We start from the raw sequence: 25,571 nt of genomic DNA, 5'->3' as shown, positions 1-25,571 counted from the left end.
GCTGAAAATTCATTGTCTGCTGGCGCTGTACACTTTTTCTAAGTGTTGCAATATCTCATGAAGGAAATACTGGACAATCAAATTAATGACTTTCCAGGCTTCAGGATGCCTTTCTACACTATATAAAGGTGGAAATTTACATTGGAAACGTTTGGTTTAGCTGTTATAAAAGTTTGTTTTTTTAGTGCTGTAAATGCATTTTCAGCTCGCGCTGTACACATTTGCTATGAGAGGCATTATCTCATAAGGGAAATATTGGACAATCAAATTAATGACTGCCCAGGCTTCAGGATGTCTTTTTACACTATATAAGGGTGGAAATTTACATTGGAAACGTTTAGTTTAGCTGTTAATGAAGTTTCGTTTTTTTAGTGCTGAAAATTCATTGTCTGCTGGCGCTGTACACTTTTTCTAAGTGTTGCAATATCTCATGAAGGAAATACTGGACAATCAAATTAATGACTTTCCAGGCTTCAGGATGCCTTTCTACACTATATAAAGGTGGAAATGTACATTGGAAACGTTTGGTTTAGCTGTTATAAAAGTTTGGTTTTTTAGTGCTGTAAATGCATTTTCAGCTCGCGCTGTACACATTTGCTATGAGAGGCATTATCTCAGAAGGGAAATATTGGACAATCAAATTAATGACTGCCCAGGCTTCAGGATGTCTTTTTACACTATATAAAGGTGGAAATTTACATTGGAAACGTTTGGTTTAGCTGTTATAAAAGTTTGGTTTTTTTAGTGCTGAAAATGCATTTTCAGCTCGCACTGTACACATTTGCTGTGTGAGGCATTATCTCATAAGGGAAATACTGGACAATCAAATTAATGACTGCCCAGGCTTCAGGATGTCTTTTTACACTATATAAAGGTGGAAATTTACATTGGAAACGTTTGGTTTAGCTGTTATAAAAGTTTGGTTTTTTAGTGCTGAAAATGCATTTTCAGCTCGCACTGTACACATTTGCTATGTGAGGCATTATCTCATAAGGGAAATACTGGACAATCAAATTAATGACTTCCCAGGCTTCAGGATGCCTTTTTACACTATAAATGTGGAAATTTACATTGGAAACGTTTGGTTTAGCTGTTAATGAAGTTTCGTTTTTTTAGTGCTGAAAATTCATTGTCTGCTGGCGCTGTACACTTTTTCTAAGTGTTGCAATATCTCATGAAGGAAATACTGGACAATCAAATTAATGACTTTCCAGGCTTCAGGATGCCTTTCTACACTATATAAAGGTGGAAATTTACATTGGAAACGTTTGGTTTAGCTGTTATAAAAGTTTGGTTTTTTAGTGCTGTAAATGCATTTTCAGCTCGCGCTGTACACATTTGCTATGAGAGGCATTATCTCATAAGGGAAATATTGGACAATCAAATTAATGACTGCCCAGGCTTCAGGATGTCTTTTTACACTATATAAGGGTGGAAATTTACATTGGAAACGTTTAGTTTAGCTGTTAATGAAGTTTCGTTTTTTTAGTGCTGAAAATTCATTGTCTGCTGGCGCTGTACACTTTTTCTAAGTGTTGCAATATCTCATGAAGGAAATACTGGACAATCAAATTAATGACTTTCCAGGCTTCAGGATGCCTTTCTACACTATATAAAGGTGGAAATGTACATTATCTCAGAAGGGAAATATTGGACAATCAAATTAATGACTGCCCAGGCTTCAGGATGTCTTTTTACACTATATAAAGGTGGAAATTTACATTGGAAACGTTTGGTTTAGCTGTTATAAAAGTTTGGTTTTTTTAGTGCTGAAAATGCATTTTCAGCTCGCACTGTACACATTTGCTGTGTGAGGCATTATCTCATAAGGGAAATACTGGACAATCAAATTAATGACTGCCCAGGCTTCAGGATGTCTTTTTACACTATATAAAGGTGGAAATTTACATTGGAAACGTTTGGTTTAGCTGTTATAAAAGTTTGGTTTTTTAGTGCTGAAAATGCATTTTCAGCTCGCACTGTACACATTTGCTATGTGAGGCATTATCTCATAAGGGAAATACTGGACAATCAAATTAATGACTTCCCAGGCTTCAGGATGCCTTTTTACACTATAAATGTGGAAATTTACATTGGAAACGTTTGGTTTAGCTGTTAATGAAGTTTCGTTTTTTTAGTGCTGAAAATTCATTGTCTGCTGGCGCTGTACACTTTTTCTAAGTGTTGCAATATCTCATGAAGGAAATACTGGACAATCAAATTAATGACTTTCCAGGCTTCAGGATGCCTTTCTACACTATATAAAGGTGGAAATTTACATTGGAAACGTTTGGTTTAGCTGTTATAAAAGTTTGGTTTTTTAGTGCTGTAAATGCATTTTCAGCTCGCGCTGTACACATTTGCTATGAGAGGCATTATCTCATAAGGGAAATATTGGACAATCAAATTAATGACTGCCCAGGCTTCAGGATGTCTTTTTACACTATATAAGGGTGGAAATTTACATTGGAAACGTTTGGTTTAGCTGTTAATGAAGTTTCGTTTTTTTAGTGCTGAAAATTCATTGTCTGCTGGCGCTGTACACTTTTTCTAAGTGTTGCAATATCTCATGAAGGAAATACTGGACAATCAAATTAATGACTTTCCAGGCTTCAGGATGCCTTTCTACACTATATAAAGGTGGAAATTTACATTGGAAACGTTTGGTTTAGCTGTTATAAAAGTTTGGTTTTTTAGTGCTGTAAATGCATTTTCAGCTCGCGCTGTACACATTTGCTATGAGAGGCATTATCTCATAAGGGAAATATTGGACAATCAAATTAATGACTGCCCAGGCTTCAGGATGTCTTTTTACACTATATAAGGGTGGAAATTTACATTGGAAACGTTTAGTTTAGCTGTTAATGAAGTTTCGTTTTTTTAGTGCTGAAAATTCATTGTCTGCTGGCGCTGTACACTTTTTCTAAGTGTTGCAATATCTCATGAAGGAAATACTGGACAATCAAATTAATGACTTTCCAGGCTTCAGGATGCCTTTCTACACTATATAAAGGTGGAAATGTACATTGGAAACGTTTGGTTTAGCTGTTATAAAAGTTTGGTTTTTTAGTGCTGTAAATGCATTTTCAGCTCGCGCTGTACACATTTGCTATGAGAGGCATTATCTCAGAAGGGAAATATTGGACAATCAAATTAATGACTGCCCAGGCTTCAGGATGTCTTTTTACACTATATAAAGGTGGAAATTTACATTGGAAACGTTTGGTTTAGCTGTTATAAAAGTTTGTTTTTTTTAGTGCTGAAAATGCATTTTCAGCTCGCACTGTACACATTTGCTGTGTGAGGCATTATCTCATAAGGGAAATACTGGACAATCAAATTAATGACTGCCCAGGCTTCAGGATGTCTTTTTACACTATATAAAGGTGGAAATTTACATTGGAAACGTTTGGTTTAGCTGTTATAAAAGTTTGTTTTTTTAGTGCTGAAAATGCATTTTCAGCTCGCACTGTACACATTTGCTATGTGAGGCATTATCTCATAAGGGAAATACTGGACAATCAAATTAATGACTTCCCAGGCTTCAGGATGCCTTTTTACACTCTATAAATGTGGAAATTTACATTGGAAACGTTTGGTTTAGCTGTTAATGAAGTTTCGTTTTTTTAGTGCTGAAAATTCATTGTCTGCTGGCGCTGTACACTTTTTCTAAGTGTTGCAATATCTCATGAAGGAAATACTGGACAATCAAATTAATGACTTTCCAGGCTTCAGGGTGCCTTTCTACACTATATAAAGGTGGAAATTTACATTGGAAACGTTTGGTTTAGCTGTTATAAAAGTTTGGTTTTTTAGTGCTGTAAATGCATTTTCAGCTCGCGCTGTACACATTTGCTATGAGAGGCATTATCTCATAAGGGAAATATTGGACAATCAAATTAATGACTGCCCAGGCTTCAGGATGTCTTTTTACACTATATAAGGGTGGAAATTTACATTGGAAACGTTTAGTTTAGCTGTTGATGAAGTTTCGTTTTTTTAGTGCTGAAAATTCATTGTCTGCTGGCGCTGTACACTTTTTCTAAGTGTTGCAATATCTCATGAAGGAAATACTGGACAATCAAATTAATGACTTTCCAGGCTTCAGGATGCCTTTCTACACTCTATAAAGGTGGAAATGTACATTGGAAACGTTTGGTTTAGCTGTTATAAAAGTTTGGTTTTTTAGTGCTGTAAATGCATTTTCAGCTCGCGCTGTACACATTTGCTATGAGAGGCATTATCTCAGAAGGGAAATATTGGACAATCAAATTAATGACTGCCCAGGCTTCAGGATGTCTTTTTACACTACATAAAGGTGGAAATTTACATTGGAAACGTTTGGTTTAGCTGTTATAAAAGTTTGGTTTTTTTAGTGCTGAAAATGCATATTCAGCTCGCACTGTACACATTTGCTGTGTGAGGCATTATCTCATAAGGGAAATACTGGACAATCAAATTAATGACTGCCCAGGCTTCAGGATGTCTTTTTACACTATATAAAGGTGGAAATTTACATTGGAAACGTTTGGTTTAGCTGTTATAAAAGTTTGGTTTTTTAGTGCTGAAAATGCATTTTCAGCTCGCACTGTACACATTTGCTATGTGAGGCATTATCTCATAAGGGAAATACTGGACAATCAAATTAATGACTTCCCAGGCTTCAGGATGCCTTTTTACACTCTATAAATGTGGAAATTTACATTGGAAACGTTTGGTTTAGCTGTTAATGAAGTTTCGTTTTTTTAGTGCTGAAAATTCATTGTCTGCTGGCGCTGTACACTTTTTCTAAGTGTTGCAATATCTCATGAAGGAAATACTGGACAATCAAATTAATGACTTTCCAGGCTTCAGGATGCCTTTCTACACTATATAAAGGTGGAAATTTACATTGGAAACGTTTGGTTTAGCTGTTATAAAAGTTTGGTTTTTTAGTGCTGTAAATGCATTTTCAGCTCGCGCTGTACACATTTGCTATGAGAAGCATTATCTCATAAGGGAAATATTGGACAATCAAATTAATGACTGCCCAGGCTTCAGGATGTCTTTTTACACTATATAAGGGTGGAAATTTACATTGGAAACGTTTAGTTTAGCTGTTAATGAAGTTTCGTTTTTTTAGTGCTGAAAATTCATTGTCTGCTGGCGCTGTACACTTTTTCTAAGTGTTGCAATATCTCATGAAGGAAATACTGGACAATCAAATTAATGACTTTCCAGGCTTCAGGATGCCTTTCTACACTATATAAAGGTGGAAATGTACATTGGAAACGTTTGGTTTAGCTGTTATAAAAGTTTGTTTTTTTAGTGCTGTAAATGCATTTTCAGCTCGCGCTGTACACATTTGCTATGAGAGGCATTATCTCAGAAGGGAAATATTGGACAATCAAATTAATGACTGCCCAGGCTTCAGGATGTCTTTTTACACTATATAAAGGTGGAAATTTACATTGGAAACGTTTGGTTTAGCTGTTATAAAAGTTTGGTTTTTTTAGTGCTGAAAATGCATTTTCAGCTCGCACTGTACACATTTGCTGTGTGAGGCATTATCTCATAAGGGAAATACTGGACAATCAAATTAATGACTGCCCAGGCTTCAGGATGTCTTTTTACACTATATAAAGGTGTAAATTTACATTGGAAACGTTTGGTTTAGCTGTTATAAAAGTTTGGTTTTTTAGTGCTGAAAATGCATTTTCAGCTCGCACTGTACACATTTGCTATGTGAGGCATTATCTCATAAGGGAAATACTGGACAATCAAATTAATGACTTCCCAGGCTTCAGGATGCCTTTTTACACTCTATAAATGTGGAAATTTACATTGGAAACGTTTGGTTTAGCTGTTAATGAAGTTTCGTTTTTTTAGTGCTGAAAATTCATTGTCTGCTGGCGCTGTACACTTTTTCTAAGTGTTGCAATATCTCATGAAGGAAATACTGGACAATCAAATTAATGACTTTCCAGGCTTCAGGATGCCTTTCTACACTATATAAAGGTGGAAATTTACATTGGAAACGTTTGGTTTAGCTGTTATAAAAGTTTGGTTTTTTAGTGCTGAAAATGCATTTTCAGCTCGCGCTGTACACATTTGCTATGAGAGGCATTATCTCATAAGGGAAATATTGGACAATCAAATTAATGACTGCCCAGGCTTCAGGATGTCTTTTTACACTATATAAGGGTGGAAATTTACATTGGAAACGTTTAGTTTAGCTGTTAATGAAGTTTCGTTTTTTTAGTGCTGAAAATTCATTGTCTGCTGGCGCTGTACACTTTTTCTAAGTGTTGCAATATCTCATGAAGGAAATACTGGACAATCAAATTAATGACTTTCCAGGCTTCAGGATGCCTTCTACACTATATAAAGGTGGAAATGTACATTGGAAACGTTTGGTTTAGCTGTTATAAAAGTTTGGTTTTTTAGTGCTGTAAATGCATTTTCAGCTCGCGCTGTACACATTTGCTATGAGAGGCATTATCTCAGAAGGGAAATATTGGACAATCAAATTAATGACTGCCCAGGCTTCAGGATGTCTTTTTACACTATATAAAGGTGGAAATTTACATTGGAAACGTTTGGTTTAGCTGTTATAAAAGTTTGGTTTTTTTAGTGCTGAAAATGCATTTTCAGCTCGCACTGTACACATTTGCTGTGTGAGAAATTATCTCATAAGGGAAATACTGGACAATCAAATTAATGACTGCCCAGGCTTCAGGATGTCTTTTTACACTATATAAAGGTGGAAATTTACATTGGAAACGTTTGGTTTAGCTGTTATAAAAGTTTGTTTTTTTAGTGCTGAAAATGCATTTTCAGCTCGCACTGTACACATTTGCTATGTGAGGCATTATCTCATAAGGGAAATACTGGACAATCAAATTAATGACTTCCCAGGCTTCAGGATGCCTTTTTACACTCTATAAATGTGGAAATTTACATTGGAAACGTTTGGTTTAGCTGTTAATGAAGTTTCGTTTTTTTAGTGCTGAAAATTCATTGTCTGCTGGCGCTGTACACTTTTTCTAAGTGTTGCAATATCTCATGAAGGAAATACTGGACAATCAAATTAATGACTTTCCAGGCTTCAGGATGCCTTTCTACACTATATAAAGGTGGAAATTTACATTGGAAACGTTTAGTTTAGCTGTTAATGAAGTTTCGTTTTTTTAGTGCTGAAAATTCATTGTCTGCTGGCGCTGTACACTTTTTCTAAGTGTTGCAATATCTCATGAAGGAAATACTGGACAATCAAATTAATGACTTTCCAGGCTTCAGGATGCCTTTCTACACTATATAAAGGTGGAAATGTACATTGGAAACGTTTGGTTTAGCTGTTATAAAAGTTTGGTTTTTTAGTGCTGTAAATGCATTTTCAGCTCGCGCTGTACACATTTGCTATGAGAGGCATTATCCCAGAAGGGAAATATTGGACAATCAAATTAATGACTGCCCAGGCTTCAGGATGTCTTTTTACACTATATAAAGGTGGAAATTTACATTGGAAACGTTTGGTTTAGCTGTTATAAAAGTTTGGTTTTTTTAGTGCTGAAAATGCATTTTCAGCTCGCACTGTACACATTTGCTGTGTGAGGCATTATCTCATAAGGGAAATACTGGACAATCAAATTAATGACTGCCCAGGCTTCAGGATGTCTTTTTACACTATATAAAGGTGGAAATTTACATTGGAAACGTTTGGTTTAGCTGTTATAAAAGTTTGGTTTTTTAGTGCTGAAAATGCATTTTCAGCTCGCACTGTACACATTTGCTATGTGAGGCATTATCTCATAAGGGAAATACTGGACAATCAAATTAATGACTTCCCAGGCTTCAGGATGCCTTTTTACACTATAAATGTGGAAATTTACATTGGAAACGTTTGGTTTAGCTGTTAATGAAGTTTCGTTTTTTTAGTGCTGAAAATTCATTGTCTGCTGGCGCTGTACACTTTTTCTAAGTGTTGCAATATCTCATGAAGGAAATACTGGACAATCAAATTAATGACTTTCCAGGCTTCAGGATGCCTTTCTACACTATATAAAGGTGGAAATTTACATTGGAAACGTTTGGTTTAGCTGTTATAAAAGTTTGTTTTTTTAGTGCTGTAAATGCATTTTCAGCTCGCGCTGTACACATTTGCTATGAGAGGCATTATCTCATAAGAGAAATATTGGACAATCAAATTAATGACTGCCCAGGCTTCAGGATGTCTTTTTACACTATATAAGGGTGGAAATTTACATTGGAAACGTTTGGTTTAGCTGTTAATGAAGTTTCGTTTTTTTAGTGCTGAAAATTCATTGTCTGCTGGCGCTGTACACTTTTTCTAAGTGTTGCAATATCTCATGAAGGAAATACTGGACAATCAAATTAATGACTTTCCAGGCTTCAGGATGCCTTTCTACACTATATAAAGGTGGAAATTTACATTGGAAACGTTTGGTTTAGCTGTTATAAAAGTTTGGTTTTTTAGTGCTGTAAATGCATTTTCAGCTCGCGCTGTACACATTTGCTATGAGAGGCATTATCTCATAAGGGAAATATTGGACAATCAAATTAATGACTGCCCAGGCTTCAGGATGTCTTTTTACACTATATAAGGGTGGAAATTTACATTGGAAACGTTTAGTTTAGCTGTTAATGAAGTTTCGTTTTTTAGTGCTGAAAATTCATTGTCTGCTGGCGCTGTACACTTTTTCTAAGTGTTGCAATATCTCATGAAGGAAATACTGGACAATCAAATTAATGACTTTCCAGGCTTCAGGATGCCTTTCTACACTATATAAAGGTGGAAATGTACATTATCTCAGAAGGGAAATATTGGACAATCAAATTAATGACTGCCCAGGCTTCAGGATGTCTTTTTACACTATATAAAGGTGGAAATTTACATTGGAAACGTTTGGTTTAGCTGTTATAAAAGTTTGGTTTTTTTAGTGCTGAAAATGCATTTTCAGCTCGCACTGTACACATTTGCTGTGTGAGGCATTATCTCATAAGGGAAATACTGGACAATCAAATTAATGACTGCCCAGGCTTCAGGATGTCTTTTTACACTATATAAAGGTGGAAATTTACATTGGAAACGTTTGGTTTAGCTGTTATAAAAGTTTGGTTTTTTAGTGCTGAAAATGCATTTTCAGCTCGCACTGTACACATTTGCTATGTGAGGCATTATCTCATAAGGGAAATACTGGACAATCAAATTAATGACTTCCCAGGCTTCAGGATGCCTTTTTACACTATAAATGTGGAAATTTACATTGGAAACGTTTGGTTTAGCTGTTAATGAAGTTTCGTTTTTTTAGTGCTGAAAATTCATTGTCTGCTGGCGCTGTACACTTTTTCTAAGTGTTGCAATATCTCATGAAGGAAATACTGGACAATCAAATTAATGACTTTCCAGGCTTCAGGATGCCTTTCTACACTATATAAAGGTGGAAATTTACATTGGAAACGTTTGGTTTAGCTGTTATAAAAGTTTGGTTTTTTAGTGCTGTAAATGCATTTTCAGCTCGCGCTGTACACATTTGCTATGAGAGGCATTATCTCATAAGGGAAATATTGGACAATCAAATTAATGACTGCCCAGGCTTCAGGATGTCTTTTTACACTATATAAGGGTGGAAATTTACATTGGAAACGTTTGGTTTAGCTGTTAATGAAGTTTCGTTTTTTTAGTGCTGAAAATTCATTGTCTGCTGGCGCTGTACACTTTTTCTAAGTGTTGCAATATCTCATGAAGGAAATACTGGACAATCAAATTAATGACTTTCCAGGCTTCAGGATGCCTTTCTACACTATATAAAGGTGGAAATTTACATTGGAAACGTTTGGTTTAGCTGTTATAAAAGTTTGGTTTTTTAGTGCTGTAAATGCATTTTCAGCTCGCGCTGTACACATTTGCTATGAGAGGCATTATCTCATAAGGGAAATATTGGACAATCAAATTAATGACTGCCCAGGCTTCAGGATGTCTTTTTACACTATATAAGGGTGGAAATTTACATTGGAAACGTTTAGTTTAGCTGTTAATGAAGTTTCGTTTTTTTAGTGCTGAAAATTCATTGTCTGCTGGCGCTGTACACTTTTTCTAAGTGTTGCAATATCTCATGAAGGAAATACTGGACAATCAAATTAATGACTTTCCAGGCTTCAGGATGCCTTTCTACACTATATAAAGGTGGAAATGTACATTGGAAACGTTTGGTTTAGCTGTTATAAAAGTTTGGTTTTTTAGTGCTGTAAATGCATTTTCAGCTCGCGCTGTACACATTTGCTATGAGAGGCATTATCTCAGAAGGGAAATATTGGACAATCAAATTAATGACTGCCCAGGCTTCAGGATGTCTTTTTACACTATATAAAGGTGGAAATTTACATTGGAAACGTTTGGTTTAGCTGTTATAAAAGTTTGGTTTTTTTAGTGCTGAAAATGCATTTTCAGCTCGCACTGTACACATTTGCTGTGTGAGGCATTATCTCATAAGGGAAATACTGGACAATCAAATTAATGACTGCCCAGGCTTCAGGATGTCTTTTTACACTATATAAAGGTGGAAATTTACATTGGAAACGTTTGGTTTAGCTGTTATAAAAGTTTGGTTTTTTAGTGCTGAAAATGCATTTTCAGCTCGCACTGTACACATTTGCTATGTGAGGCATTATCTCATAAGGGAAATACTGGACAATCAAATTAATGACTTCCCAGGCTTCAGGATGCCTTTTTACACTCTATAAATGTGGAAATTTACATTGGAAACGTTTGGTTTAGCTGTTAATGAAGTTTCGTTTTTTTAGTGCTGAAAATTCATTGTCTGCTGGCGCTGTACACTTTTTCTAAGTGTTGCAATATCTCATGAAGGAAATACTGGATAATCAAATTAATGACTTTCCAGGCTTCAGGATGCCTTTCTACACTATATAAAGGTGGAAATGTACATTGGAAACGTTTGGTTTAGCTGTTATAAAAGTTTGGTTTTTTAGTGCTGTAAATGCATTTTCAGCTCGCGCTGTACACATTTGCTATGAGAGGCATTATCTCATAAGGGAAATATTAGACAATCAAATTAATGACTGCCCAGGCTTCAGGATGTCTTTTTACACTATATAAGGGTGGAAATTTACATCGGAAACGTTTAGTTTAGCTGTTAATGAAGTTTCGTTTTTTTAGTGCTGAAAATTCATTGTCTGCTGGCGCTGTACACTTTTTCTAAGTGTTGCAATATCTCATGAAGGAAATACTGGACAATCAAATTAATGACTTTCCAGGCTTCAGGATGCCTTTCTACACTATATAAAGGTGGAAATTTACATTGGAAACGTTTGGTTTAGCTGTTATAAAAGTTTGGTTTTTTAGTGCTGTAAATGCATTTTCAGCTCGCGCTGTACACATTTGCTATGAGAGGCATTATCTCATAAAGGAAATATTGGACAATCAAATTAATGACTGCCCAGGCTTCAGGATGTCTTTTTACACTATATAAAGGTGGAAATTTACATTGGAAACGTTTAGTTTAGCTGTTAATGAAGTTTCGTTTTTTTTAGTGCTGAAAATGCATTGTCTGCTGGCGCTGTACACTTTTTCTAAGTGTTGCAATATCTCATGAAGGAAATACTGGACAATCAAATTAATGACTTTCCAGGCTTCAGGATGCCTTTCTACACTATATAAAGGTGGAAATTTACATTGGAAACGTTTGGTTTAGCTGTTATAAAAGTTTGGTTTTTTAGTGCTGTAAATGCATTTTCAGCTCGCGCTGTACACATTTGCTATGAGAGGCATTATCTCATAAGGGAAATATTAGACAATCAAATTAATGACTGCCCAGGCTTCAGGATGTCTTTTTACACTATATAAGGGTGGAAATTTACATCGGAAACGTTTAGTTTAGCTGTTAATGAAGTTTCGTTTTTTTAGTGCTGAAAATTCATTGTCTGCTGGCGCTGTACACTTTTTCTAAGTGTTGCAATATCTCATGAAGGAAATACTGGACAATCAAATTAATGACTTTCCAGGCTTCAGGATGCCTTTCTACACTATATAAAGGTGGAAATTTACATTGGAAACGTTTGGTTTAGCTGTTATAAAAGTTTGGTTTTTTAGTGCTGTAAATGCATTTTCAGCTCGCGCTGTACACATTTGCTATGAGAGGCATTATCTCATAAGGGAAATATTGGACAATCAAATTAATGACTGCCCAGGCTTCAGGATGTCTTTTTACACTATATAAAGGTGGAAATTTACATTGGAAACGTTTGGTTTAGCTGTTATAAAAGTTTGGTTTTTTAGTGCTGTAAATGCATTTTCAGCTCGCGCTGTACACATTTGCTATGAGAGGCATTATCTCATAAGGGAAATATTGGACAATCAAATTAATGACTGCCCAGGCTTCAGGATGTCTTTTTACACTATATAAAGGTGGAAATTTACATTGGAAACGTTTGGTTTAGCTGTTATAAAAGTTTGGTTTTTTAGTGCTGTAAATGCATTTTCAGCTCGCGCTGTACACATTTGCTATGAGAGGCATTATCTCATAAGGGAAATATTGGACAATCAAATTAATGGCTGCCCAGGCTTCAGGATGTCTTTTTACTCTATATAAAGTTGGAAATTTACATTGGAAACGTTTAGTTTAGCTGTTAATGAAGTTTCGTTTTTTTAGTGCTGAAAATTCATTGTCTGCTGGCGCTGTACACTTTTTCTAAGTGTTGCAATATCTCATGAAGGAAATACTGGACAATCAAATCAATGACTTTCCAGGCTTCAGGATGCCTTTCTACACTATATAAAGGTGGAAACTTACATTGGAAACGTTTGGTTTAGCTGTTATAAAAGTTTGGTTTTTTTAGTGCTGAAAATGCATTTTCAGCTCGCACTGTACACATTTGCTATGTGAGGCATTATCTCATAAGGGAAATACTGGACAATCAAATTAATGACTGCCCAGGCTTCAGGATGTCTTTTTACACTATATAAAGGTGGAAATTTACATTGGAAACGTTTGGTTTAGCTGTTATAAAAGTTTGTTTTTTTAGTGCTGAAAATGCATTTTCAGCTCGCACTGTACACATTTGCTATGTGAGGCATTATCTCATAAGGGAAATACTGGACAATCAAATTAATGACTTCCCAGGCTTCAGGATGCCTTTTTACACTCTATAAATGTGGAAATTTACATTGGAAACGTTTGGTTTAGCTGTTAATGAAGTTTCGTTTTTTTAGTGCTGAAAATTCATTGTCTGCTGGCGCTGTACACTTTTTCTAAGTGTTGCAATATCTCATGAAGGAAATACTGGACAATCAAATTAATGACTTTCCAGGCTTCAGGATGCCTTTCTACACTATATAAAGGTGGAAATTTACATTGGAAACGTTTGGTTTAGCTGTTATAAAAGTTTGGTTTTTTAGTGCTGTAAATGCATTTTCAGCTCGCGCTGTACACATTTGCTATGAGAGGCATTATCTCATAAGGGAAATATTGGACAATCAAATTAATGACTGCCCAGGCTTCAGGATGTATTTTTACACTATATAAGGGTGGAAATTTACATTGGAAACGTTTAGTTTAGCTGTTAATGAAGTTTCGTTTTTTTAGTGCTGAAAATTCATTGTCTGCTGGCGCTGTACACTTTTTCTAAGTGTTGCAATATCTCATGAAGGAAATACTGGACAATCAAATTAATGACTTTCCAGGCTTCAGGATGCCTTTCTACACTATATAAAGGTGGAAATGTACATTGGAAACGTTTGGTTTAGCTGTTATAAAAGTTTGGTTTTTTAGTGCTGTAAATGCATTTTCAGCTCACGCTGTACACATTTGCTATGAGAGGCATTATCTCAGAAGGGAAATATTGGACAATCAAATTAATGACTGCCCAGGCTTCAGGATGTCTTTTTACACTATATAAAGGTGGAAATTTACATTGGAAACGTTTGGTTTAGCTGTTATAAAAGTTTGGTTTTTTTAGTGCTGAAAATGCATTTTCAGCTCGCACTGTACACTTTTGCTATGTGAGGCATTATCTCATAAGGGAAATACTGGACAATCAAATTAATGACTGCCCAGGCTTCAGGATGTCTTTTTACACTATATAAAGGTGGAAATTTACATTGGAAACGTTTGGTTTAGCTGTTATAAAAGTTTGGTTTTTTAGTGCTGTAAATGCATTTTCAGCTCGCGCTGTACACATTTGCTATGAGAGGCATTATCTCATAAGGGAAATATTGGACAATCAAATTAATGACTGCCCAGGCTTCAGGATGTATTTTTACACTATATAAGGGTGGAAATTTACATTGGAAACGTTTAGTTTAGCTGTTAATGAAGTTTCGTTTTTTTAGTGCTGAAAATTCATTGTCTGCTGGCGCTGTACACTTTTTCTAAGTGTTGCAATATCTCATGAAGGAAATACTGGACAATCAAATTAATGACTTTCCAGGCTTCAGGATGCCTTTCTACACTATATAAAGGTGGAAATGTACATTGGAAACGTTTGGTTTAGCTGTTATAAAAGTTTGGTTTTTTAGTGCTGTAAATGCATTTTCAGCTCGCGCTGTACACATTTGCTATGAGAGGCATTATCTCATAAGGGAAATACTGGACAATCAAATTAATGACTTCCCAGGCTTCAGGATGCCTTTTTACACTCTATAAATGTGGAAATTTACATTGGAAACGTTTGGTTTAGCTGTTAATGAAGTTTCGTTTTTTTAGTGCTGAAAATTCATTGTCTGCTGGCGCTGTACACTTTTTCTAAGTGTTGCAATATCTCATGAAGGAAATACTGGACAATCAAATTAATGACTTTCCAGGCTTCAGGATGCCTTTCTACACTATATAAAGGTGGAAATGTACATTGGAAACGTTTGGTTTAGCTGTTATAAAAGTTTGGTTTTTTAGTGCTGTAAATGCATTTTCAGCTCGCGCTGTACACATTTGCTATGAGAGGCATTATCTCATAAGGGAAATATTAGACAATCAAATTAATGACTGCCCAGGCTTCAGGATGTCTTTTTACACTATATAAGGGTGGAAATTTACATCGGAAACGTTTAGTTTAGCTGTTAATGAAGTTTCGTTTTTTTAGTGCTGAAAATTCATTGTCTGCTGGCGCTGTACACTTTTTCTAAGTGTTGCAATATCTCATGAAGGAAATACTGGACAATCAAATTAATGACTTTCCAGGTTTCAGGATGCCTTTCTACACTATATAAAGGTGGAAATTTACATTGGAAACGTTTGGTTTAGCTGTTATAAAAGTTTGGTTTTTTAGTGCTGTAAATGCATTTTCAGCTCGCGCTGTACACATTTGCTATGAGAGGCATTATCTCATAAGGGAAATATTAGACAATCAAATTAATGACTGCCCAGGCTTCAGGATGCCTTTTTACACTCTATAAATGTGGAAATTTACATTAGAAACGTTTGGTTTAGCTGTTAATGAAGTTTCGTTTTTTTAGTGCTGAAAATTCATTGTCTGCTGGCGCTGTACACTTTTTCTAAGTGTTGCAATATCTCATGAAGGAAATACTGGACAATCAAATTAATGACTTTCCAGGCTTCAGGATGCCTTTCTACACTATATAAAGGTGGAAATTTACATTGGAAACGTTTGGTTTAGCTGTTATAAAAGTTTGGTTTTTTAGTGCTGTAAATGCATTTTCAGCTCGCGCTGTACACATTTGCTATGAGAGGCATTATCTCATAAGGGAAATATTGGACAATCAAATTAATGACTGCCCAGGCTTCAGGATGTCTTTTTACACTATATAAAGGTGGAAATTTACATTGGAAACGTTTAGTTTAGCTGTTAATGAAGTTTCGTTTTTTTTAGTGCTGAAAATTCATTGTCTGCTGGCGCTGTACACTTTTTCTAAGTGTTGCAATATCTCATGAAGGAAATACTGGACAATCAAATTAATGACTTTCCAGGCTTCAGGATGCCTTTCTACACTATATAAAGGTGGAAATTTACATTGGAAACGTTTGGTTTAGCTGTTATAAAAGTTTGGTTTTTTAGTGCTGTAAATGCATTTTCAGCTCGCGCTGTACACATTTGCTATGAGAGGCATTATCTCATAAGGGAAATATTGGACAATCAAATTAATGACTGCCCAGGCTTCAGGATGTCTTTTTACACTATATAAAGGTGGAAATTTACATTGGAAACGTTTGGTTTAGCTGTTATAAAAGTTTGTTTTTTTAGTGCTGTAAATGCATTTTCAGCTCGCGCTGTACACATTTGCTACGAGAGGCATTATCTCATAAGGGAAATATTGGACAATCAAATTAATGGCTGCCCAGGCTTCAGGATGTCTTTTTACTCTATATAAAGTTGGAAATTTACATTGGAAACGTTTAGTTTAGCTGTTAATGAAGTTTCGTTTTTTTAGTGCTGAAAATTCATTGTCTGCTGGCGCTGTACACTTTTTCTAAGTGTTGCAATATCTCATGAAGGAAATACTGGACAATCAAATCAATGACTTTCCAGGCTTCAGGATGCCTTTCTACACTATATAAAGGTGGAAATGTACATTGGAAACGTTTGGTTTAGCTGTTATAAAAGTTTGTTTTTTTAGTGCTGAAAATGCATTTTCAGCTCGCGCTGTGCACATTTGCTATGAGAGGCATTGTCTCATAAGGGAAATATTGGACAATCAAATTAATGACTGCCTAGGCTTCAGGATGTCTTTTTACACTATATAAAGGTGGAAATTTACATTGGAAACGTTTGGTTTAGCTGTTATAAAAGTTTGGTTTTTTTAGTGCTGAAAATGCATTTTCAGCTCGCACTGTACACATTTGCTATGTGAGGCATTATCTCATAAGGGAAATATTGGCCAATCAAATTAATGACTGCCCAGGCTTCAGGATGTATTTTTACACTATATAAGGGTGGAAATTTACATTGGAAACGTTTAGTTTAGCTGTTAATGAAGTTTCGTTTTTTTAGTGCTGAAAATTCATTGTCTGCTGGCGCTGTACACTTTTTCTAAGTGTTGCAATATCTCATGAAGGAAATACTGGACAATCAAATTAATGACTTTCCAGGCTTCAGGATGCCTTTCTACACTATATAAAGGTGGAAATGTACATTGGAAACGTTTGGTTTAGCTGTTATAAAAGTTTGGTTTTTTAGTGCTGTAAATGCATTTTCATCTCGCGCTGTACACATTTGCTATGAGAGGCATTATCTCAGAAGGGAAATATTGGACAATCAAATTAATGACTGCCCAGGCTTCAGGATGTCTTTTTACACTATATAAAGGTGGAAATTTACATTGGAAACGTTTGGTTTAGCTGTTATAAAAGTTTGGTTTTTTTAGTGCTGAAAATGCATTTTCAGCTCGCACTGTACACATTTGCTGTGTGAGGCATTATCTCATAAGGGAAATACTGGACAATCAAATTAATGACTGCCCAGGCTTCAGGATGTCTTTTTACACTATATAAAGGTGGAAATTTACATTGGAAACGTTTGGTTTAGCTGTTATAAAAGTTTGGTTTTTTAGTGCTGAAAATGCATTTTCAGCTCGCACTGTACACATTTGCTATGTGAGGCATTATCTCATAAGGGAAATACTGGACAATCAAATTAATGACTTCCCAGGCTTCAGGATGCCTTTTTACACTCTATAAATGTGGAAATTTACATTGGAAACGTTTGGTTTAGCTGTTAATGAAGTTTCGTTTTTTTTAGTGCTGAAAATTCATTGTCTGCTGGCGCTGTACACTTTTTCTAAGTGTTGCAATATCTCATGAAGGAAATACTGGACAATCAAATTAATGACTTTCCAGGCTTCAGGATGCCTTTCTACACTATATAAAGGTGGAAATTTACATTGGAAACGTTTGGTTTAGCTGTTATAAAAGTTTGGTTTTTTAGTGCTGTAAATGCATTTTCAGCTCGCGCTGTACACATTTGCTATGAGAAGCATTATCTCATAAGGGAAATATTGGACAATCAAATTAATGACTGCCCAGGCTTCAGGATGTCTTTTTACACTATATAAGGGTGGAAATTTACATTGGAAACGTTTAGTTTAGCTGTTAATGAAGTTTCGTTTTTTTAGTGCTGAAAATTCATTGTCTGCTGGCGCTGTACACTTTTTCTAAGTGTTGCAATATCTCATGAAGGAAATACTGGACAATCAAATTAATGACTTTCCAGGCTTCAGGATGCCTTTCTACACTATATAAAGGTGGAAATTTACATTGGAAACGTTTAGTTTAGCTGTTAATGAAGTTTCGTTTTTTTAGTGCTGAAAATTCATTGTCTGCTGGCGCTGTACACTTTTTCTATGTGTTGCAATATCTCATGAAGGAAATACTGGACAATCAAATTAATGACTTTCCAGGCTTCAGGATGCCTTTCTACACTATATAAAGGTGGAAATGTACATTGGAAACGTTTGGTTTAGCTGTTATAAAAGTTTGGTTTTTTAGTGCTGTAAATGCATTTTCATCTCGCGCTGTACACATTTGCTATGAGAGGCATTATCTCAGAAGGGAAATATTGGACAATCAAATTAATGACTGCCCAGGCTTCAGGATGTCTTTTTACACTATATAAAGGTGGAAATTTACATTGGAAACGTTTGGTTTAGCTGTTATAAAAGTTTGGTTTTTTTAGTGCTGAAAATGCATTTTCAGCTCGCACTGTACACATTTGCTGTGTGAGGCATTATCTCATAAGGGAAATACTGGACAATCAAATTAATGACTGCCCAGGCTTCAGGATGTCTTTTTACACTATATAAAGGTGGAAATTTACATTGGAAACGTTTGGTTTAGCTGTTATAAAAGTTTGTTTTTTTAGTGCTGTAAATGCATTTTCAGCTCGCGCTGTACACATTTGCTATGAGAGGCATTATCTCATAAGGGAAATATTGGACAATCAAATTAATGACTGCCCAGGCTTCAGGATGTCTTTTTACACTATATAAAGGTGGAAATATACATTGGAAACGTTTAGTTTAGCTGTTAATGAAGTTTCGTTTTTTTAGTGCTGAAAATTCATTGTCTGCTGGCGCTGTACACTTTTTCTAAGTGTTGCAATATCTCATGAAGGAAATACTGGACAATCAAATTAATGACTTTCCAGGCTTCAGGATGCCTTTCTACACTATATAAAGGTGGAAATGTACATTGGAAACGTTTGGTTTAGCTGTTATAAAAGTTTGTTTTTTTAGTGCTGTAAATGCATTTTCAGCTCGCGCTGTACACATTTTCTATGAGAGGCATTATCTCATAAGGGAAATATTAGACAATCAAATTAATGACTGCCCAGGCTTCAGGATGTCTTTTTACACTATATAAGGGTGGAAATTTACATCGGAAACGTTTAGTTTAGCTGTTAATGAAGTTTCGTTTTTTTAGTGCTGAAAATTCATTGTCTGCTGGCGCTGTACACTTTTTCTAAGTGTTGCAATATCTCATGAAGGAAATACTGGACAATCAAATTAATGACTTTCCAGGCTTCAGGATGCCTTTCTACACTATATAAAGGTGGAAATGTACATTGGAAACGTTTGGTTTAGCTGTTATAAAAGTTTGGTTTTTTAGTGCTGTAAATGCATTTTCAGCTCGCGCTGTACACATTTGCTATGAGAGGCATTATCTCAAAAGGGAAATATTGGACAATCAAATTAATGACTGCCCAGGCTTCAGGATGTCTTTTTACACTATATAAAGGTGGAAATTTACATTGGAAACGTTTGGTTTAGCTGTTATAAAAGTTTGGTTTTTTAGTGCTGTAAATGCATTTTCAGCTCGCACTGTACACATTTGCTATGAGAGGCATTATCTCAAAAGGGAAATATTGGACAATCAAATTAATGACTGCCCAGGCTTCAGGATGTCTTTTTACACTATATAAAGGTGGAAATTTACATTGGAAACGTTTAGTTTAGCTGTTAATGAAGTTTCGTTTTTTTTAGTGCTGAAAATTCATTGTCTGCTGGCGCTGTACACTTTTTCTAAGTGTTGCAATATCTCATGAAGGAAATACTGGACAATCAAATTAATGACTTTCCAGGCTTCAGGATGCCTTTCTACACTATATAAAGGTGGAAATTTACATTGGAAACGTTTGGTTTAGCTGTTAATGAAGTTTCGTTTTTTTAGTGCTGAAAATTCATTGTCTGCTGGCGCTGTACACTTTTTCTAAGTGTTGCAATATCTCATGAAGGAAATACTGGACAATCAAATTAATGACTTTCCAGGCTTCAGGATGCCTTTCTACACTATATAAAGGTGGAAATTTACATTGGAAACGTTTGGTTTAGCTGTTATAAAAGTTTGGTTTTTTAGTGCTGTAAATGCATTTTCAGCTCGCGCTGTACACATTTGCTACGAGAGGCATTATCTCATAAGGGAAATATTGGACAATCAAATTAATGGCTGCCCAGGCTTCAGGATGTCTTTTTACTCTATATAAAGTTGGAAATTTACATTGGAAACGTTTAGTTTAGCTGTTAATGAAGTTTCGTTTTTTTAGTGCTGAAAATTCATTGTCTGCTGGCGCTGTACACTTTTTCTAAGTGTTGCAATATCTCATGAAGGAAATACTGGACAATCAAATCAATGACTTTCCAGGCTTCAGGATGCCTTTCTACACTATATAAAGGTGGAAATGTACATTGGAAACGTTTGGTTTAGCTGTTATAAAAGTTTGTTTTTTTAGTGCTGAAAATGCATTTTCAGCTCGCGCTGTACACATTTGCTATGAGAGGCATTGTCTCATAAGGGAAATATTGGACAATCAAATTAATGACTGCCTAGGCTTCAGGATGTCTTTTTACACTATATAAAGGTGGAAATTTACATTGGAAACGTTTGGTTTAGCTGTTATAAAAGTTTGGTTTTTTTAGTGCTGAAAATGCATTTTCAGCTGGCGCTGTACACTTTTTCTAAGTGTTGCAATATCTCATGAAGGAAATACTGGACAATCAAATTAATGACTTTCCAGGCTTCAGGATGCCTTTCTACACTATATAAAGGTGGAAATGTACATTGGAAACGTTTGGTTTAGCTGTTATAAAAGTTTGTTTTTTTAGTGCTGTAAATGCATTTTCAGCTCGCGCTGTACACATTTTCTATGAGAGGCATTATCTCATAAGGGAAATATTAGACAATCAAATTAATGACTGCCCAGGCTTCAGGATGTCTTTTTACACTATATAAGGGTGGAAATTTACATCGGAAACGTTTAGTTTAGCTGTTAATGAAGTTTCGTTTTTTTAGTGCTGAAAATTCATTGTCTGCTGGCGCTGTACACTTTTTCTAAGTGTTGCAATATCTCATGAAGGAAATACTGGACAATCAAATTAATGACTTTCCAGGCTTCAGGATGCCTTTCTACACTATATAAAGGTGGAAATGTACATTGGAAACGTTTGGTTTAGCTGTTATAAAAGTTTGGTTTTTTAGTGCTGTAAATGCATTTTCAGCTCGCGCTGTACACATTTGCTATGAGAGGCATTATCTCAAAAGGGAAATATTGGACAATCAAATTAATGACTGCCCAGGCTTCAGGATGTCTTTTTACACTATATAAAGGTGGAAATTTACATTGGAAACGTTTGGTTTAGCTGTTATAAAAGTTTGGTTTTTTAGTGCTGTAAATGCATTTTCAGCTCGCACTGTACACATTTGCTATGAGAGGCATTATCTCATAAGGGAAATATTGGACAATCAAATTAATGACTGCCCAGGCTTCAGGATGTCTTTTTACACTATATAAAGGTGGAAATTTACATTGGAAACGTTTAGTTTAGCTGTTAATGAAGTTTCGTTTTTTTTAGTGCTGAAAATTCATTGTCTGCTGGCGCTGTACACTTTTTCTAAGTGTTGCAATATCTCATGAAGGAAATACTGGACAATCAAATTAATGACTTTCCAGGCTTCAGGATGCCTTTCTACACTATATAAAGGTGGAAATTTACATTGGAAACGTTTGGTTTAGCTGTTAATGAAGTTTCGTTTTTTTAGTGCTGAAAATTCATTGTCTGCTGGCGCTGTACACTTTTTCTAAGTGTTGCAATATCTCATGAAGGAAATACTGGACAATCAAATTAATGACTTTCCAGGCTTCAGGATGCCTTTCTACACTATATAAAGGTGGAAATTTACATTGGAAACGTTTGGTTTAGCTGTTATAAAAGTTTGGTTTTTTAGTGCTGTAAATGCATTTTCAGCTCGCGCTGTACACATTTGCTACGAGAGGCATTATCTCATAAGGGAAATATTGGACAATCAAATTAATGGCTGCCCAGGCTTCAGGATGTCTTTTTACTCTATATAAAGTTGGAAATTTACATTGGAAACGTTTAGTTTAGCTGTTAATGAAGTTTCGTTTTTTTAGTGCTGAAAATTCATTGTCTGCTGGCGCTGTACACTTTTTCTAAGTGTTGCAATATCTCATGAAGGAAATACTGGACAATCAAATCAATGACTTTCCAGGCTTCAGGATGCCTTTCTACACTATATAAAGGTGGAAATGTACATTGGAAACGTTTGGTTTAGCTGTTATAAAAGTTTGTTTTTTTAGTGCTGAAAATGCATTTTCAGCTCGCGCTGTGCACATTTGCTATGAGAGGCATTGTCTCATAAGGGAAATATTGGACAATCAAATTAATGACTGCCTAGGCTTCAGGATGTCTTTTTACACTATATAAAGGTGGAAATTTACATTGGAAACGTTTGGTTTAGCTGTTATAAAAGTTTGGTTTTTTTAGTGCTGAAAATGCATTTTCAGCTCGCACTGTACACATTTGCTATGTGAGGCATTATCTCATAAGGGAAATATTGGCCAATCAAATTAATGACTGCCCAGGCTTCAGGATGTATTTTTACACTATATAAGGGTGGAAATTTACATTGGAAACGTTTAGTTTAGCTGTTAATGAAGTTTCGTTTTTTTAGTGCTGAAAATTCATTGTCTGCTGGCGCTGTACACTTTTTCTAAGTGTTGCAATATCTCATGAAGGAAATACTGGACAATCAAATTAATGACTTTCCAGGCTTCAGGATGCCTTTCTACACTATATAAAGGTGGAAATGTACATTGGAAACGTTTGGTTTAGCTGTTATAAAAGTTTGGTTTTTTAGTGCTGTAAATGCATTTTCATCTCGCGCTGTACACATTTGCTATGAGAGGCATTATCTCAGAAGGGAAATATTGGACAATCAAATTAATGACTGCCCAGGCTTCAGGATGTCTTTTTACACTATATAAAGGTGGAAATTTACATTGGAAACGTTTGGTTTAGCTGTTATAAAAGTTTGGTTTTTTTAGTGCTGAAAATGCATTTTCAGCTCGCACTGTACACATTTGCTGTGTGAGGCATTATCTCATAAGGGAAATACTGGACAATCAAATTAATGACTGCCCAGGCTTCAGGATGTCTTTTTACACTATATAAAGGTGGAAATTTACATTGGAAACGTTTGGTTTAGCTGTTATAAAAGTTTGGTTTTTTAGTGCTGAAAATGCATTTTCAGCTCGCACTGTACACATTTGCTATGTGAGGCATTATCTCATAAGGGAAATACTGGACAATCAAATTAATGACTTCCCAGGCTTCAGGATGCCTTTTTACACTCTATAAATGTGGAAATTTACATTGGAAACGTTTGGTTTAGCTGTTAATGAAGTTTCGTTTTTTTTAGTGCTGAAAATTCATTGTCTGCTGGCGCTGTACACTTTTTCTAAGTGTTGCAATATCTCATGAAGGAAATACTGGACAATCAAATTAATGACTTTCCAGGCTTCAGGATGCCTTTCTACACTATATAAAGGTGGAAATTTACATTGGAAACGTTTGGTTTAGCTGTTATAAAAGTTTGGTTTTTTAGTGCTGTAAATGCATTTTCAGCTCGCGCTGTACACATTTGCTATGAGAAGCATTATCTCATAAGGGAAATATTGGACAATCAAATTAATGACTGCCCAGGCTTCAGGATGTCTTTTTACACTATATAAGGGTGGAAATTTACATTGGAAACGTTTAGTTTAGCTGTTAATGAAGTTTCGTTTTTTTAGTGCTGAAAATTCATTGTCTGCTGGCGCTGTACACTTTTTCTAAGTGTTGCAATATCTCATGAAGGAAATACTGGACAATCAAATTAATGACTTTCCAGGCTTCAGGATGCCTTTCTACACTATATAAAGGTGGAAATTTACATTGGAAACGTTTAGTTTAGCTGTTAATGAAGTTTCGTTTTTTTAGTGCTGAAAATTCATTGTCTGCTGGCGCTGTACACTTTTTCTATGTGTTGCAATATCTCATGAAGGAAATACTGGACAATCAAATTAATGACTTTCCAGGCTTCAGGATGCCTTTCTACACTATATAAAGGTGGAAATGTACATTGGAAACGTTTGGTTTAGCTGTTATAAAAGTTTGGTTTTTTAGTGCTGTAAATGCATTTTCATCTCGCGCTGTACACATTTGCTATGAGAGGCATTATCTCAGAAGGGAAATATTGGACAATCAAATTAATGACTGCCCAGGCTTCAGGATGTCTTTTTACACTATATAAAGGTGGAAATTTACATTGGAAACGTTTGGTTTAGCTGTTATAAAAGTTTGGTTTTTTTAGTGCTGAAAATGCATTTTCAGCTCGCACTGTACACATTTGCTGTGTGAGGCATTATCTCATAAGGGAAATACTGGACAATCAAATTAATGACTGCCCAGGCTTCAGGATGTCTTTTTACACTATATAAAGGTGGAAATTTACATTGGAAACGTTTGGTTTAGCTGTTATAAAAGTTAGTTTTTTTAGTGCTGTAAATGCATTTTCAGCTCGCGCTGTACACATTTGCTATGAGAGGCATTATCTCATAAGGGAAATATTGGACAATCAAATTAATGACTGCCCAGGCTTCAGGATGTCTTTTTACACTATATAAAGGTGGAAATATACATTGGAAACGTTTAGTTTAGCTGTTAATGAAGTTTCGTTTTTTTAGTGCTGAAAATTCATTGTCTGCTGGCGCTGTACACTTTTTCTAAGTGTTGCAATATCTCATGAAGGAAATACTGGACAATCAAATTAATGACTTTCCAGGCTTCAGGATGCCTTTCTACACTATATAAAGGTGGAAATGTACATTGGAAACGTTTGGTTTAGCTGTTATAAAAGTTTGTTTTTTTAGTGCTGTAAATGCATTTTCAGCTCGCGCTGTACACATTTTCTATGAGAGGCATTATCTCATAAGGGAAATATTAGACAATCAAATTAATGACTGCCCAGGCTTCAGGATGTCTTTTTACACTATATAAGGGTGGAAATTTACATCGGAAACGTTTAGTTTAGCTGTTAATGAAGTTTCGTTTTTTTAGTGCTGAAAATTCATTGTCTGCTGGCGCTGTACACTTTTTCTAAGTGTTGCAATATCTCATGAAGGAAATACTGGACAATCAAATTAATGACTTTCCAGGCTTCAGGATGCCTTTCTACACTATATAAAGGTGGAAATGTACATTGGAAACGTTTGGTTTAGCTGTTATAAAAGTTTGGTTTTTTAGTGCTGTAAATGCATTTTCAGCTCGCGCT

The sequence above is a fragment of the Idiotropiscis lumnitzeri genome, unplaced genomic scaffold, assembly GCF_059441095.1.
Source record: "Idiotropiscis lumnitzeri isolate Australia: NSW breed Sydney's pygmy pipehorse unplaced genomic scaffold, RoL_Ilum_1.0 HiC_scaffold_54, whole genome shotgun sequence".
NCBI lineage: Eukaryota > Metazoa > Chordata > Actinopteri > Syngnathiformes > Syngnathidae > Idiotropiscis > Idiotropiscis lumnitzeri.
The sequence above is the reverse complement of the archived record's forward strand: the minus strand, read 5'-3'. Positions refer to the sequence as shown.